Here is a 16,781-nt window from a genome sequence, read left to right as displayed (position 1 = left end):
TAAAGTTTAGTCTTCTAGTCGGTAGTTATTTAGTTACTATAGTAATTAGTTAGTAGTACTAATTTACTACTACACAAGTTAATAAGTACGTAAGTTAAGTTAAGTACGTAATTACTTTAGTTATGTCGCTCTCTCTCTCTCTCTCTCTCTCTCTCTCTCTCTCTCTCTCTCTGTGTGTGTGTGTGTGTGTGTGTAATTCTTTTTTAATAATTTATCACAATTCTTAACATATTCTAGACATTTTGTAACGGGTAAACTCGTTGAACAAAGACGCTGTCGGTTTTCAGAACTTCGATGCGTTCGTAAAAGATTCATAAACCGTAGGGAAGGTTTCGAGGGTAGGACACACAAAAGCAAAAGGCTGGACAAAACTTCAGGGAGAGACAGCTTTTGTGAGAATCTGCTTGCAAAGTCGCCGAGAGGGTACGCGACTGGTGATGTCTTATAAATTTTTTAAAATCGCAAGCATTCATCCTTAGAATCTGCGCGCGTCTCCTAACGAAGGCGAAAATTATATAGAGAGATTATCTTCTTTACAAAAAACATAAATTAAGAACATAAATAGTATCAACGATTATTAGCAATGTAAATACTCAGCGAATATTTATAGCTATAAATTTTATTTCAAAAATAATAAATTTAATAAAAATCCAATAAAAATAAACATTAAACAAAAATAACAGAATACATAAAAGTTGTACATATAATTATTATCTACAATAATAAAAAGAAAAAATTATTAACTCTTTTGTAAAAAAAAAAATCGATATCTAATTACTTTTACTAATAAATAACAAAATTTTCTATTTATTCTTAACTCTCTCTTATTTATTAATTTTTAATAGTCCTTTAACTTTCATCGTTTCTTTAACATTCGAAAATACGGAATTACAAAATCATGATAGTGGAAAGATCAGATGACACAAGAGGAATGAAATATTGTATAAATATTTGTGTGTTATTTTCGCGTATTGATAAATTTTTAATAGCGTTGCGTGCGCTTGGCCCTTAGAATACAGAACAATAAAGAACGGAAGCCATGGTGAGAGAATGCGAACATTAATTTCTAAAAACGCAATCGACAGCTATACATAACGAATGTGCTGGCTCGCGTTCAGACCTTGTCAAACATTCCTTTGCAAATAGGCACTTCATTTTTAATAAGCACGGATGAATGTGCGACTGAATGTATGTCATCTGCACGACGTGACGAGACGAAATGTATGTTGTAATTAAAACAAAGGCGACCGTCGATCGTCAATTGTTTAGTAATGATCAAAATGTTACTGTTTAATCTTTCAAAGTTTAATTACACACGCAGAGGACAAAATGTAAAATATTCGCGATAAACCTTAGTTATAATAAAATATCCTATACGTAAAATAATACATGAATAATACGTGAAGTATAAATGTTTTTATTTCGTTGGCTTTGCGTTCGATAAAATTGTAAAAATCACATACAAACACAAGCATCTATCATTAATTACGTAATCATGTTTTTTCATGGATATTTTGTCATGCACAAATTTAATTTCAGACAATTTGTATAATTATAGCTGTAGCAAGAAACGCATCAATAAGCGATTGATAAGAAAAGACAAGCGACATTAAATTCCTCATGATAAAATACCAACTAATAGCGAGATTTATTGACACTTTCTATTTTCTCAATATGCATATATTGCAACGTAATAGTACGTATTCGACGTACGAAGGTATATAATGCATGCAAGATCTATTAAACTAAGTTCCTTGCGTTCACTCTGTTACTATGAATTACACACCTCGTTCGCACCTCGGGACAAACGGGCAATTAGAAGTCCTTGCGCATAAAAATATGAATAACGGCAGTGAGTGACTCATCGCATGACTATCGCTTAATCGAGTCTCTATTCAGTCGCAATTATCCTAACGGAAATGGTAAAAATTTTGTGGACGGAAAGATAAATCGCAGTGTAAACATGTCTGACTGCGTGCCGCGAGTTCAATTAACTTTTACTTTGTACACACACGTCGACACGGGCGGCATATATATAACGCAAAAATTCATATCGCTAATGGAGAGAGCAACCAAGGGCGGTGATGCAGAATCGCGAGTTTAAAGATCGATTACAGTGGATTTGTCGCTGGCAATTTACGATGTCAAGATAGCTGTACAGAAAAATACGTATATAAATAATAATTAATTACTTGTTTCAAGTAAAATTTTAAAAATTCATATATTCGAATCTATCACAAAAATTTGTCATAAACAATCAAATTTAGGATTCAAAATATATTCTGAATCCAAGTTTACTACGTCAATTAAGATTATCAAGTCAAAACAAATTCTCTTTGCTTGTTATATTATATAAAATCGTTTTCTTCAATAAATTTTATAATATTTTCCAGAAGAAAATAAATTCTTGTTTTAAGTACATATTAATAATTTTTTCTCAATATATAATATAAGTATACTTTATAAGTATACTTTAAGGTTATTATAAAAAAAAAATTCTTTGTTAAAAATAACCGTTATTTAAAAGAAAGGAAGTAAATTGAGTAAGTATAATAATATTTCTTAGCAATAGAATGATATTTTTCTAGATTTATAGTTATCATTTAGAACGAAGAAGTTCATACGTTAAATAGAGAAACAAAATTAAAAATATTTTATTTTATAAGAACTATTTTAATTTGCCAATGATTATAATTAATTTGCGGATTATAGAAATGTTTCTAATAAAAAGATTCTAATAATAAAGGTTTCTAATAAAATTTGATAAAATTTGTAATATTTATGACATTCTTTAAACATGTTAGGAAACGACTATTTTATTATAAGAGAACCCATTTAATGAGACACGTATCCTCGTACACGTGTATATAAAGTTGTATTTGGTTAAATCCCAGAAAAATTACTTTCGTCGGCAGTTGGCCGGTATAAGTAAAACGCAATATATATTGCGGCAAAACGTGGACTAACAACCTGCAGTTACAGGACCACCTCCGACGACGCCCGAAGTCACGAGCGAAGTGAGATTAACGCGTACGTTACACGGTAGTGAAATCGTCAAATAATTCTTCGCCGGGAGGCTTTCACGGGACGGCAGCCGCCGGCATTTATCGCGCGGCCTAGAAATAATTAAATTTCCAAAACTAATTACGACTCGTTGCAATTATAACTCGAGCGACATTCATCCGTGAATCGCCACACTATCATCCACCCTCGTCGACCCGACGCCCGGCACCAGGGAGACTGGAGAGAGCTTGCAAGCGAAATGGGGGCGAACCGTTACGGTATCTCACCCCACGACGACTGCCACCCTTCATCGACAAAATCCACCCGGCAACGTGTTTCGGACGGCGGAGGCGGATCGTGTTTGCGCGGTGTGTTTTCCATTTTCCACGCCCGGTAGAATCCACCGTGTGCAGCAATGGTCCTTTTGTTGGAATTAGTACCGGGAGTCAAGAGAGAAAGAGAGAGAAAAGGGATGGAGAGAAAGATGGGAATATAACGCGGGGGATGTTTTCAAGTACCACGCGCTGCTTGTTTTCTCATTCATCATGATTTATATGAGTCGTGAACAGCGATGCGAAGACACGAGGAGGAGAGCTAGCTAGATAAAAACATGATCTTGTGTTAGCAGATAAAAAGATATTCGCTTCCGGAAAAGTATTCTTTATGCCGCGTGTCAAGAACGTATTATTTTCGTGAAGAAGTGTAACGTGTCCTAAAAGTCAAGAGAAGTTACGTCTGAGAGAAGTATACTGTTACTTCTAGATATAAACGAGAAATGTACATCATACCAATAAATACTAGTATAGGATATACTTATACAGGAGGCTAATAACCATATAATAACAATAATATATTAATAGAATTACATTAATTGTATTAGAGTTCTAATTTTTGATTAAATTACGATTGAATTTAATTATCACATGCTAAACATTACCTGATAAATAACTTTAATGTGATATTGTCGAGTGACCAAAATTGTGATCTTATTCAACAAAAGCATAATACTACATATACTTCCAACAATTTCCAAAAAGATTTGACAGAAATATAAAATACAATATATTATCAATTGTCTTTTTAAACTATAAAAAAATATAGAAAATCAATTGTTACTTTAATAACGTACATCAGTACGATATAAAGAGCTGCTAAGATAAGCTTCCTATTTATGATTTTTGTCTTTTTAAACAGAAGTATTTAGGGCAAACGAATGAATGTTTACATCCGCAATTAAATATTCCCTATAGACCAAGTCTATTTCCCAGTTCGTAAATTTTCGACGAAAAACCTTTCGTTAAGATTGGCTTTTAAACACGCAGAGCATTGAGACAGAGAGCTATGGAGGGAGAGGAGGGAGAGGAAAAGGAGAGAAGAGCGCGAGAAGCAGCTGGGGTTAATTTAAGTCACGTTGTACAGAGTCGAAGGAACTAGTACTGCGGCGTTTACGTGTACGACCCTATGGCACCACCATGGGGTGAGTGTCAAGGGTTGAAACGTCAGCCAGCTAAAGGCGCCTCGATTTGCATGGGAGGAGGGTTTCAGAATTAGATTGCACGGGTTGACCCATCGTTTATCTTTTTCTTTCCCAGAGAGTACATCTAATTGCCCTGAGGGATGACACTCCCCTTGTTGAGCACGTGCGTGCTAACGTTATTGTTGCGCCGCACTTCGTCGGCAGTAATGCGATATGAAAGAGTAAATGTATATTTATTTCAATTGAAAAGTCCGCTTATAATTAAATGTTAGTACAATACGAGTAGTCTCAAATATTTGTTCGTTTACTTTTCAATGAGGAAATTTTAATGAGGACTTGTTTGAACTTCTCTCTCAACATAAAATAAATTTAAAAAGCAATTTTATATATAAAAACATACATAATAACAATAACTATAAGTAATTAATGTTACCATAAAATAATTAAAAATATAATTCTCTGTAACTCGATAAATTCAATATTTTAAAAATACAAATATTTATTTAAACTTCTCGCGCATGTTTCCGTGAATATAAATGTAACAAAAAGACGATGAAGATCACAAAAATGAATGATTTTGAAGGAGTTAAAGAGTCTGAAAAAGAAATTCTACCCCTTTTTTCCTTCTTTTTCTTTTATTTTTTTCTTCATTCAAATGTACGCCGTACAAAGTATCGTATAATGCGCCGGTATCACGCAGTCTTAGCGTCGCTCATTTAAGTTAAACACAATAAAATGGCATTATCATTCGAAATAATTGGCTCGCAGTGGCTTTATTACACCGTCTTGATTTTAACTGGAATCGGACTCGACGCGTGTTGTGGACCTTCCTGGACTTTCCGTAGAACCGCGTGCGACATTACGCGCTTAATGAATTACGGAAGTTGGCGACAGCCTCATGGGACGAGCGATCGGTCAACAAGGAAATTAAATTTCAACTTGTTCGCGAAAATTTGCTCACAGTTGCAAAACACGGATTGCAAGAGGCGGATAAACCTATTTAAAAAGTATACAATTAATGCTAAGGAAATATACCCAGAGAAAGATTTCTTCGATTCAAAGAAATGTTTCTTTATTATATGGTTAAAGAAAAAATTTCTTTGATTTGTTAATATCATTTCTTTGATTTAAACATTATGTTTTGAAAGTAAATAAAAGAATTTATTTGATTTAAAAAAATTATGTTCAAATCGAAGAAATAACGTTCAAATCAAAAAATTTTTTTCTTTAATCGTATAGCAAAGAAACATTTCTTTAAATTGAAGAAATCTTTTCTTTGTGTAATGTCATACAAATATCCTATTTTGATCAGTTCTATGAGATTTCATCGACTAAATTCCATTAAATTCGTCTTAAAAGTTTCATCAAAATATAATCGATCAATTGCATTACTTAATTTTATTGTTTCAAGGTTCTTTTTTACTTCTTTATCATTACATTTCAACATGAAAAAAATAATTTTGAAATATCTAAAAGTTTAGTTAGATACTGATCTGAAAATAATGTTGTTGGTCTATCAAAATATTTATGAAAAACTTAAACATGAGCCATACTGTAAAAAATGTTGATATCCTAATCATTAATTTGAGTCTTACATAGAGTAACTATCCTTATTAATATGCCTTTTAGCCAATTTGTTTATTACTGAATTAATTATTAAATATTGTAGTTTTAACTTTATCTGCTTGCAATCAATATCGATTTTTCAACTACTTCTTTTTCTTATAATATTTCTTTAATTTAAAAAATATTAATACTTTATAATACTTTTGACAAAAATAGAAAACATGTTTTTGTCCCTATTAGTGTCCTCTAAGCAATGATGGCCCTATTAATGTGCCTCCAATTTGTATGCCTACATTGAGAAAAAAATATAGTTAATTTTAATAAATATTTAGTTCAATACTGTCAACTAAATTTTACTCAGTAAGTAAATACTTGTTCAATAAAAAAAATGATTGTTAAATCAAATTAATATGTCTTTATCAAATAAATATATATCTTTATATTTAATAAATATAAAGTTGGCAGTATTCAACTAAATATTTATTAAAATTGACTATATTTTTTTTAAATGTTTTCATATTTGACTCATTTTAACATATAGTTACTAAAACAGATAATAAATTTAAACTAATTGTTTATGTTAATATTACATAAATCACTATTTCAATTATATTTATTTGAAAGTACACTCATAATACAACGTTCTCAGCTCCAATACAGAACACATTAATAGGGACAAGCATAAAATCTTGCGGTACGTATTACTGGATTCATATAAATTCCTCATATCTTTCGAAAAATATTTAAAATATTTCAATACTCGAAAAATAAAATATTATCTTTATATGCATTAATAATTTAACTTAACAAAAAACATATTTTTTCTTATTTATTTGTGCTAGTTTTCTTTATGACTTATTGAAATACAAAAGCACACTAATAGGGACAGGCACAGTAAGTGGGACAGTTACTCTAATTATTTTGATAGTTCAATAAAATTTATTTTCAGATCTATATCTATATCTTTAAATTTTTAAGTAGTTATTTTATCAAAATCGTTCTTTACATAAAAGTTTATAAAAATAGAAAGAAAAATTGTCGAATATTTACGTAGTCAAAACTACGTACAATAAATACTCAAAGCGTCATTTTTGTCAAATTGCATCGTTTATTGATTATAATGGCTATCTGCAAGATGGGTAACTCTAATCTTTTTATCTCTCTGAAAAAGAGAGAACATATCTAGTGATTTACGCGGCGCCATCGGGGAGGTTTTGTTGGAACGCAATGTAACGCTGATAATTTCGCGGGAGTAATACCAGTAGCCGTTTGCGCCAAAAACCATTTCTGAACGAAGAGGAATTATACGTCGGACTGTCGAGAAAGTAGCGACGACAGATGAGAGGCTGATAAATAGTTATGAAGAACGAGGATGGAAAACGCATGAGGTATGAGAACAAATTAAACGAGGGAAAAGAGAATGAATGTAAAATTCATTCGAAGTTTTACGATTCGCGATATTTCATCTCGTAATATGTTGCAATATTGCTTACTAAATACCGCAAATTAAACCGGACCTGCTCATTGAATCTTATAAAAGAACGGAGAGGTTGAAATGAAAATAATTCATTTCTGTGATAAATATTGGATAACACTCAATATCATATCTAATATCGTATCTACAACAAATACGTACATAGTAGAAATAAACAGAATTGTTATAACAATGTACATTTCTGAAAATAATAATAATTAATGTCACAATTTCTACATCAAATGGATTTCTCTTATTTAAAATTGATGAAAAATTACATTTTTAGATTATTTGCATACAAATTTGGTATAGATTTTTTAATTTTCTTTTTTTTTTCCTTAAAAAAAATGCAAAATTTTATATAAAATTATTCATATCGTTCTATGGAAAACTTATAGCAAATTCGATAGGACACACTAGTACTACGTACTAGTGTACATTAAAGTAAATTGTACAATGATTTAATCCGTGTATAAAAATAAAATGCAAATATTTCAAATATAAAATACATATTTTACTTAACAACACAATAAAATGTACTCAGGATTTTATCCAATCCGTTTTTATATTTATATCAAGCACATATTTTTATATTAATTTGTGTACGATGGCTTTAATGTGCACCAGTGCATACTGAGTGTATCCAATCAAACTCGCTATGAATTTTTATGATAGGGGAAAGAATATTTTATGAACTTAACGATTTCTCTTAATTTACGACACACAATTATAGCTCTGTTAGTCCACGTTGAATTGTCGGATCAGAAACCGGCGACGACAGGCGAGAGACTGATAAATAGTTATCGAAAATTGCGGGAGGGTCGGAAAACGAAACGATGGGCTCGATGAACGAGCGAAAGGGGGGAATTTAGAATACATACAGTTGCGTATGATCTATGACACGCGATATCGGCGCGGGCGATTCGTTATAACATTAATAATTATCATCGATTCGGCCGCATGCAACCGTGGCCCCGCCTATGACGCGATACGACGCGTATAAAATTCGACCGGTGAAATGACTACCGTTTCGAAATATCGCACAATCGTGAATCGTCGCTAAGCATAGTATCCATACGTAAACCGATTTAATCAAGCACGCAATAAAACTGACGTATCGCGCAAGCGCGTCGGATACGGAAATGCATGGCTAGCATAAATCCGGCACGGCAAGTGCAAATGTGATTATTCGTGTACGCGGTGGAAAAATGACACGCATAATTACAATTAGAATTTTTATGGACCGAATGACGTAATCACAATGTGCGTAAATAACGCGGAAAAATAAAACGCGATTCGTTGAAATAATGATAATGTGTTAATTGATAAATAATATGGACATAAAGTCTATGAACATTTTATTTAAAAAAAAATAAAATAAAGGAAGTTATATTACATGTTAATTAATTATAATAGATTATACTCAGATAAATTAGATAAATTCATAGTAATTAATATTCTACGTGGAACATTATTAATTAAGTAGAAACGAGACATGACGGACATAATATGTAGTAAGTATATAGCACATTAAATCGTGAAATTTTATATAATAGTATTATATATAATTTTATATAATCGTAATAATAGTAATGCAATATATAAAAAATTACTTCTTATAATCCAGAAATGAAATGAGTTACAAAAATCGGAAATATCTTTATTACGTTCTATAAAACATTTCTAATAGATAATACACCTTAATTAATTTTAATAAAAACGAGATATTAAATTTTGTTATTGAATTTTATATTCCGCAATAATAATACTATAATATGTCAAAATTATATTATAATTACATGTAAAAATTATATTTATTAATCCAAAATAAATAGATTACAGAATAAATAAATTTAAACCAAAAAAATCTGTAACAATTAAAATTTTTCATATGTCACTTTATTACGAATTTTATAAGACATTTTTAACGAACATAATATCTCAATTAATTTTAATAGAAACATGACATGGAGATAATAATTGGACGTTAAATTTTATCGTTGAATTTTATATTGCTAATAATACAGCAATATGTGAGAATTATATTCATCTAGAAATTGGATTATAGAAAAAATGAGAAAAAATAAATTTAGGTCATAAAAGTCCGTAGCAATTAATATTTTATGTGTAACGTTATTTTGTGAGACATTTGTAATGAATAAAACGTGTGGATAAAAGTAACTACTCGAAATTAGTGAATTGCACGCTGTGTATGGAGCAATGTTCTTACGATCAAGATTTAATCGGCCTGTCCTATTTTTTTCTCTTTCACGCCCAGACTGAACGGGTAACAAAGTAGTCGTTATCTTTGCAGGCAGCGAGACGCAACGTGGGTTGTTACGCCGAAGGAATGTGCTTCAAAAGTACAGAATGGCGCGCGTTCTACGCGATTTCAGCGAAAACAAACGATAGTTCTACATACACATCGTATTATTTGTACATCTCGACTCGCCCTAATTTGCAAAGAGAATGGTACTTGCTTTCGCTTGTAAGCAGTGTTACAACAACTACGAAGATAACTGGACAATAAAGGTGGCGATGGACCGTGCTTTTCCGCCTGAAACACCCGTCAGGCATGCTGTATTGTTAGTCAATCGTTGTTCGTGAGATGGAGATACGTAAACGTCGAGTAATTTCGGTGCCCGTCGATGTTTAGTTTCCATGAACCTCGGTAGAAACGTTCTTGCAACCGCGTTGGACTCGAGTGAAATACAATACGCATAAATTATTATATACCCATTCCAAAGAAACATTACAACTTTGACCATAAAATATAAAGCATAAATTAATTGCATTTTCTTGAAAAATGTGGTAATGGTAATAAAAGCCAAAAAGGAATAAAATATTAAAATTGTAATAAAAACACACATATTATTTTTCGATAAAATCATTTAAATTTATTTTTCGTTAGAGATATAAAACGTTTACGTCATTTTATGGGTGCTTTATACTTATGACCAAGTATTAATCCAAAAAATTGTCCCATGATCAGATATGATCAATTCTAAAATATATAATTCTTCCTATAGCACCTTAATTTAATTACAGATTTCATTATAGCCATCACGTACGTTATATAAAATTTATTGATGAAATTAAGAGTCCCATTTTCCGAGAGCATCCTCGACTCTCGATCCACACGAAGTAGACTGTTCACGTGTAGCACTAATGAAACTCCGTGGTGAATCAGCTTTGGTAGTGCGTTTAAATATATCTCGACTGTCCTCGCGTGTCGCTTCCGTGGAACACACGCGCGTATATTAAGACCGCCCAGTACGAATTCGCGACACAATACTTGGGTCAACAAATCGGCCGGCATGGGACGTCGTCAGCAGTGAAGTAATGAATTAGACATTTTTATTCCCGCCCGTATCCCGAAGAGAGCGGATCCCGTCCTGCGCAATGTTGGGAAGACTTTTTACGATGGGTAATCAAAACAGTAGAGAACTGAATTGCACGGTCCGCCACTTCGAGTTATACTTCAGGAAACAAATTCTCCATCGAGAAATCGGTTAATCCGTTCATTTCGTAGAATTATTTTGTTGGAAGTTAATTTGCTTATTCAAACACGCGTATTTATGCATTTATATTCAAGGAAATTTAATGATAATTAAAAAAATTACTTCGAATTATCTCATCTCATGCAAGATTATCATCACACTTTTTTATATATAATAAGGTAAATTTATAATAAGAAAATGGGCGTTTAATCCTTCTTTATATATTCAAAAGAGATATCGTAAAGTTTTAAATAACCCACTTTATATAGATTAACGGATTAAGATCTCGTTTAAAAATGAATAATTTATTGCGAGCACTGTCTCCGAATTATGTTTATTAAGACTAATAATTATTATTTTTCATTTGTGATTCTTTTTTCCTGCTCTAATTCGTCTATTTTAGTTCCTCGAAACCGCTCGCTTATTTTCTTGAACTGTTCGTCCTCATTACCGTCTGTCATCGTTGCGTCGAAACTTTCATCTTTTTTGCTTCCGCGCGCACGTGGTACAATCGATGAATTGAACGAGCAAAATTCTGTTATATTTAGACGTAACGAGCGGAGGCCAATCAGAGCGTGGAAAGCAAAACGACAAGAAGAAAGAGAGAGAACGGACACGAGTACAAATCGATTGAACGATGGAGAGACTCGTGGCTGCTACTCGAGGCATCTCCACTTATATGGCGTCTCGTTGTAACATTGCGCGATACGCAAGGGCCCACAATGTGTCTCGAGTGTTGCTGAAATTGCTAGCGAATGACGTCGACGGAGTTGGCTGGCTGGCAACTGGAGTAGTCCGGTTTGTGTCGACCAAGCTTCAAACCCTTCACTAAACGGCCACGTGACGAATTACCTGGGAAATAACCACCCAACCGTCTCTCCTTCTCTTCTTCCTACATCAACGACCAGCTGACATTTCGTAATTAATTTTCAGGACAGCGAGAATTTCGATACTCTTTCTTTTTCTCTCGTGTGAGATTGCAACGAACGAGGAACGGAAGAGGCCTCGTTGTAGATTGGCCTTCCTACAACCTGCAGGGAATTAACGGGACGCGCCATTCCGTCGACACGACCCATTGTTGCGGAAAAAGAAGGATGAACAAACGACGGTGACTCCCGAGACGTCAATTAGCGAGCGTCCTAAAAAATTCATATCGGAAACTTACGGCGCTTGGGGACGAAACTTGTGAAGCATTTCTCCGGTTTTTACGAAGTGTAGTGGGAAAATTAAAACATGATGGGGGAATTGCGGTTTGGTGGGTACGCATGATTTTTTAACGCGAGCGTTAAGCAGATGTTTCTTAGTTCTCGACTACCATGGTAAAATTAAATAAATCTGCTGTTAAAGCGAATGTTTTATAATTTAATAAAATAGTATTATACTGTATTATGTTTTTAATATATTGTTAAAAAAATATTATTCCTTACTCCAATATAACGTATAAACATTTTAATTCCAGAAATATTATATAATTAGCGGTTATATTATATAATAAGCTGGATCTTTAGTGCTTAAATATATATAATTTCGGAATTTATATACTTATATATGTCTAATTCTGCAAACTGTGCACCGAATTTAATTTTCAGTCTTGAAACGCTGTTCTAACAGAACTGAAATAGTAATATCACAAATTAAATAGACAAGCAATTTAATATTGATGCTCATCTAAGAAGGCATCTAAGAAGAAAATTCATAATCTGATGCTTTACTATAAGCTTTACTATAAGGTTTAAGATGCTTATTAGCATCAGATTATCCTTCTATCAGATTATGAATATCCTTCTTTATCTTCTAAGATGCCTATGAGCATCAACAATATTAAATTGCTCGTCTATTTAATTTGTGTTATTATCATTCTGGTTCTATTAAGATTGCGTTTCAAGACTGAAAATTAAATTCGACGCGCAGGATTACGTATATAAATTCATATCGCATTATTTAAACATTAAAGATCCAGCTTGATCGTTTAAAGCTGTCACATTTCCTAATTGTTGTGATGTATTCACATCTTATCACATCGATCTTAATAGAGACTTTGTTTAATATTATTTATATAATTAGATTTGCTTGCTAGAGATATTTGTTTTATTTTATTTTTCTTTATTATATCTTATCGCTTTGACTCTACGACTGTTTAAAAATAGCTCAGATTACAGCACTTTCTTTCTCTTCTATCATAAAAATCCTAAAATATTATTTTATAGATCCTTTTTAAAATATTTTAAATATTCTGAACTAATAATAAGTGTCGTATACATTAATATGGTATATCGTGCTATAAATAGTGCTTAACGTGACAAGTACAAAAATGTGCGACGAGTGATTGGTGACTTCATCGGAGTAGTTGAACAGGAGAAAGCGCGTTTTTATACATCCTCCATTTAGCTAAGAATAGCTATGGAAATTCTATAACAGGACGATAAGTTAGTTGCGAAGAACCGCCAACTCCGAGCACAATCAACAGCGGAGAGGAAGAAACACCACAACGAGCGGAGGAAAGTACAGACGCCCCGCGCGGAAACAAAAGGGAGACAAAAGGGTCAGAATGAGTGAAACAGTGAAGAATACATATGTATCGTATCGAGAGACTTCTCGCGCGGTTGCACAATAGCGTAGCATAACCGCGGGTCCCAGGATCGTTCTGGCGCGACGCCAAGAGGTCGGCCGAAGTTCAAATTTTCCAGTAGCACCGAGCATGAGATATAATAACACGTCGGCCGTCTGGCATATGAATTCCAGCGGCTTTCCAGAGATATGTACGAGTGGCACCATCAGACCCTCATCCCTGTATATGCGAGTACGCGCGCGTGCATCGACGACGCGACATATACGCATGTCGAGTTGGTGGTCGATCGCTCCAAGTCGAGAGTCCTCAAGGGTTAAGCTGCTTTCCAATGTTGCTCGCTCATACACGCATACACATCGGGACTATTAACCAACGAGCCGCGTTCCTGTCTATAGGTCTCGTGAAAAATTCCGCTTGAAATTCCGAGCGAATGGGGAAACGGCGCGGCCGGATTTCGAAGATTATCGTATATTCCAGAGCACGGAGCTCGACCCGCTGCATAATAGTTGGTTGTTCGAAAAGGCGTGTTACGTCTGTAAATCATACGCCATGCAATAAAACTATCAGAAGATTGTCGGTCGGTGTATCTTGATCGCCTGAGAGTGGCGCTTAGCAGTTTTACAGAATGTGAAATCATAACATTTGTCAATTTTATGTGGAACGACGTCGACGCAGCTGTCTCGCATTAATGTCGCAATCGAAAGTCTTTTGATAGATATCGAATCTGCGGGATATCTACGTTAACGTGTTTGCGGCGGCTCGGTTGTGATTATTTGGAATATTTGTAAACGCAATGTACACAAATGTAAAATCGATCATTAGCGGATCTAGAAATTTTCAATGGGGATCATCGACGCGAAATTTTTTTTAAAGACAAATATAAAAAAATAAAATATTAAATTATTATATTAAAACGGTATTATTAAATGTACAGTCCATAAACGCTTCATTTTTAATTTATATATTAATTTTAAATTAAATTATTTTAAATTAAATTATATTAACTAAAAAAAAATAATATATAATAAATGTTTTTAAATATCTAGAAGTTCCTTAAACTAAAAAATATTTTTAAAATATCAAAATTGTAATTAACATTCCAGAGAGAAATATTAAAAATATATAACATTTCGTCATAAATATTTTTAAAAAAGAAGAATCCAAGGAGGGAGACCATGGATCTGCCAGTGAATTTGATGTTTTTATGAACGCGCGAGTAAGTTAAAAAGAAATGTGTGAGAAGGAATTATTTGTCAAGCCGTAAAAACGATCACGAAAACGACGAGTCTCGTGTACAGTTTCTTCAGTCAAGTAATTAATATAAAAAACTTGCAAAGCTTGTTGGATCAAGTATCTAACCATAGCTCTTTAGCTAGGAAATCTCTTAATTTAGTGATCGGGGCAACCGCCTACATCAACCAACGTTTCGCCATTGTTCCGGAAGAATGCTTTGAGCGAGGGATTAAGATCTCTCCAGATTATAAATTAGGCACCCACACTGGCAGAAAGTTATTCCAAAGGATGACTGAACATTGTTTGACCCTCACTTTACGACGATATAAAATTCAAAGTTGTTTAGAAAACTCCGAAGAGAATCAGAATAGTAAGAAATTTAAAAGCTGGTAAACCAATTCGGATTGTTGTATTTAAATTGACCCGGAAAATTCTTATTCTTTATAATTATTTATTTTTAATCTTTTTTCAAATTTACGTATAATGGCCAATGATATACAAGGCTAAGCTATCAAGAAAATTGCGATTTATATTGTCTCATTACCAATGCAGATTGGTTGGATAAATAATCGGATCAACTTTGCCGCAACATAAATCCCTCTATATACAAACTTATCCGTAATATAAAAGATATTATCATGATGTACGATATAAAAAGATGGAGAATTAACTTCGGACTATCCGACAGACGCTTGCATGCGGAAATGCAATCTTCCCGTTCAGAAACTGCGAAAGGATTGCAAGCTAAACTGGCAACTCAGCCAGCGAAAAAGTAATAATCGCGTGCGTGCGGTCAAAACGCCCGGACAGCAGGAGTCGTTCCGGAACAACGCTTTGGTCGAGAGTGCGTTATTTCGGATAGAATGCGAGACGCGTTCGGTCAGCGGACATGCTCTGAATGCAAACCGAAATCCCGACCCTGGGTTTCATCCGGATGGATAGCCGCTCGACGGTCGACGAGGGCTGAGAGTGAGAGGGAGAGGAATAGAGAGAACGATGATCAAGAGCAGAACTCCCGATAGTGCTTTTCGTTGGCATACACCCGGTGTATGCGTAAAAATGTCCCAATAGGCTCTCTCTCTCTCTCTCTCTCTTCTTCATTCCCATAGGGAGAACTCGCGCGATTACGCAATTTCCGTTTTGGTTTGATTCAATTTTGGAGATCGTTCGATTTCCTACCAGATGCTCCACACTCGCATATTATTTTGCACTATTCAATCGATGCTGCAAAAAAAAGGCAGTAACATCGGTTTGATCAAATCAAAGTAACGAGAAACGAGTAGGAGTGAATTTCAATGTAACATTTTGCGTAGACGTCTTGCAAATTGCTTGGCCATATATGAAAGTCGCGAAGCGGATTGCAGATTTCTGAAGTCTGAAAAGTTTGAAAGTTTCAAAATGTCTTGCCTATATACATCATGAGATTATGATTTATACTATCAAATCGCTCTCTAAAAGTACATGAAAATAAATAAATGGTAAAATATTGCCATAAAATATAAAAATTTAAATATCATCTCATATCAGAGAGGAGAGAGAGCATAGAAAATTGATAAATTATGACATCTTAAATGAATTTTCGGTATTGTAGTCTTACTGATCTTTCATGATGCTTAACTTTCTATATCAAATATTTACGCGTTTTCAATCGATGCAGATATTCTGTTGATGCTAATTTTATTACAGTGAAAAGACTTCGTTAGAGATGCACATACAAAACTCGAAAGTTAATATAGAAATTGCACTTTCCATTGGTTGAACTCCATTGCGATAGCGAAACGTGCTAAAAGCCTCTCATTGACGATTATAATAGAAAAGTTAGCGATATACTATAATATTCAATATCTTAGACTTTCTAGAGACATACATCGATTAAATATTTCATCATAAAATATTACTTATTTTAACTGTTAACAATTTCTTTATACATATATAGTATAATATAATCATTTATCTATA

At 33.5% G+C, this 16,781-nt stretch overlaps 1 protein-coding gene across 1 annotated transcript in view; it reads right to left on the bottom strand.

Moving 5' to 3' along the window:
• The window catches only part of LOC105627833 (probable G-protein coupled receptor Mth-like 1), a 166,539-nt gene that overhangs the window by 95,045 nt on the left and 54,713 nt on the right, over positions 1–16,781 (bottom strand). The window lies entirely within an intron of this gene.

This window comes from Atta cephalotes (genome assembly GCF_000143395.1).
Source record: "Atta cephalotes unplaced genomic scaffold scaffold00010, whole genome shotgun sequence".
Lineage (NCBI taxonomy): Eukaryota > Metazoa > Arthropoda > Insecta > Hymenoptera > Formicidae > Atta > Atta cephalotes.
This window is presented reverse-complemented; position numbering and strand designations above follow the sequence as displayed.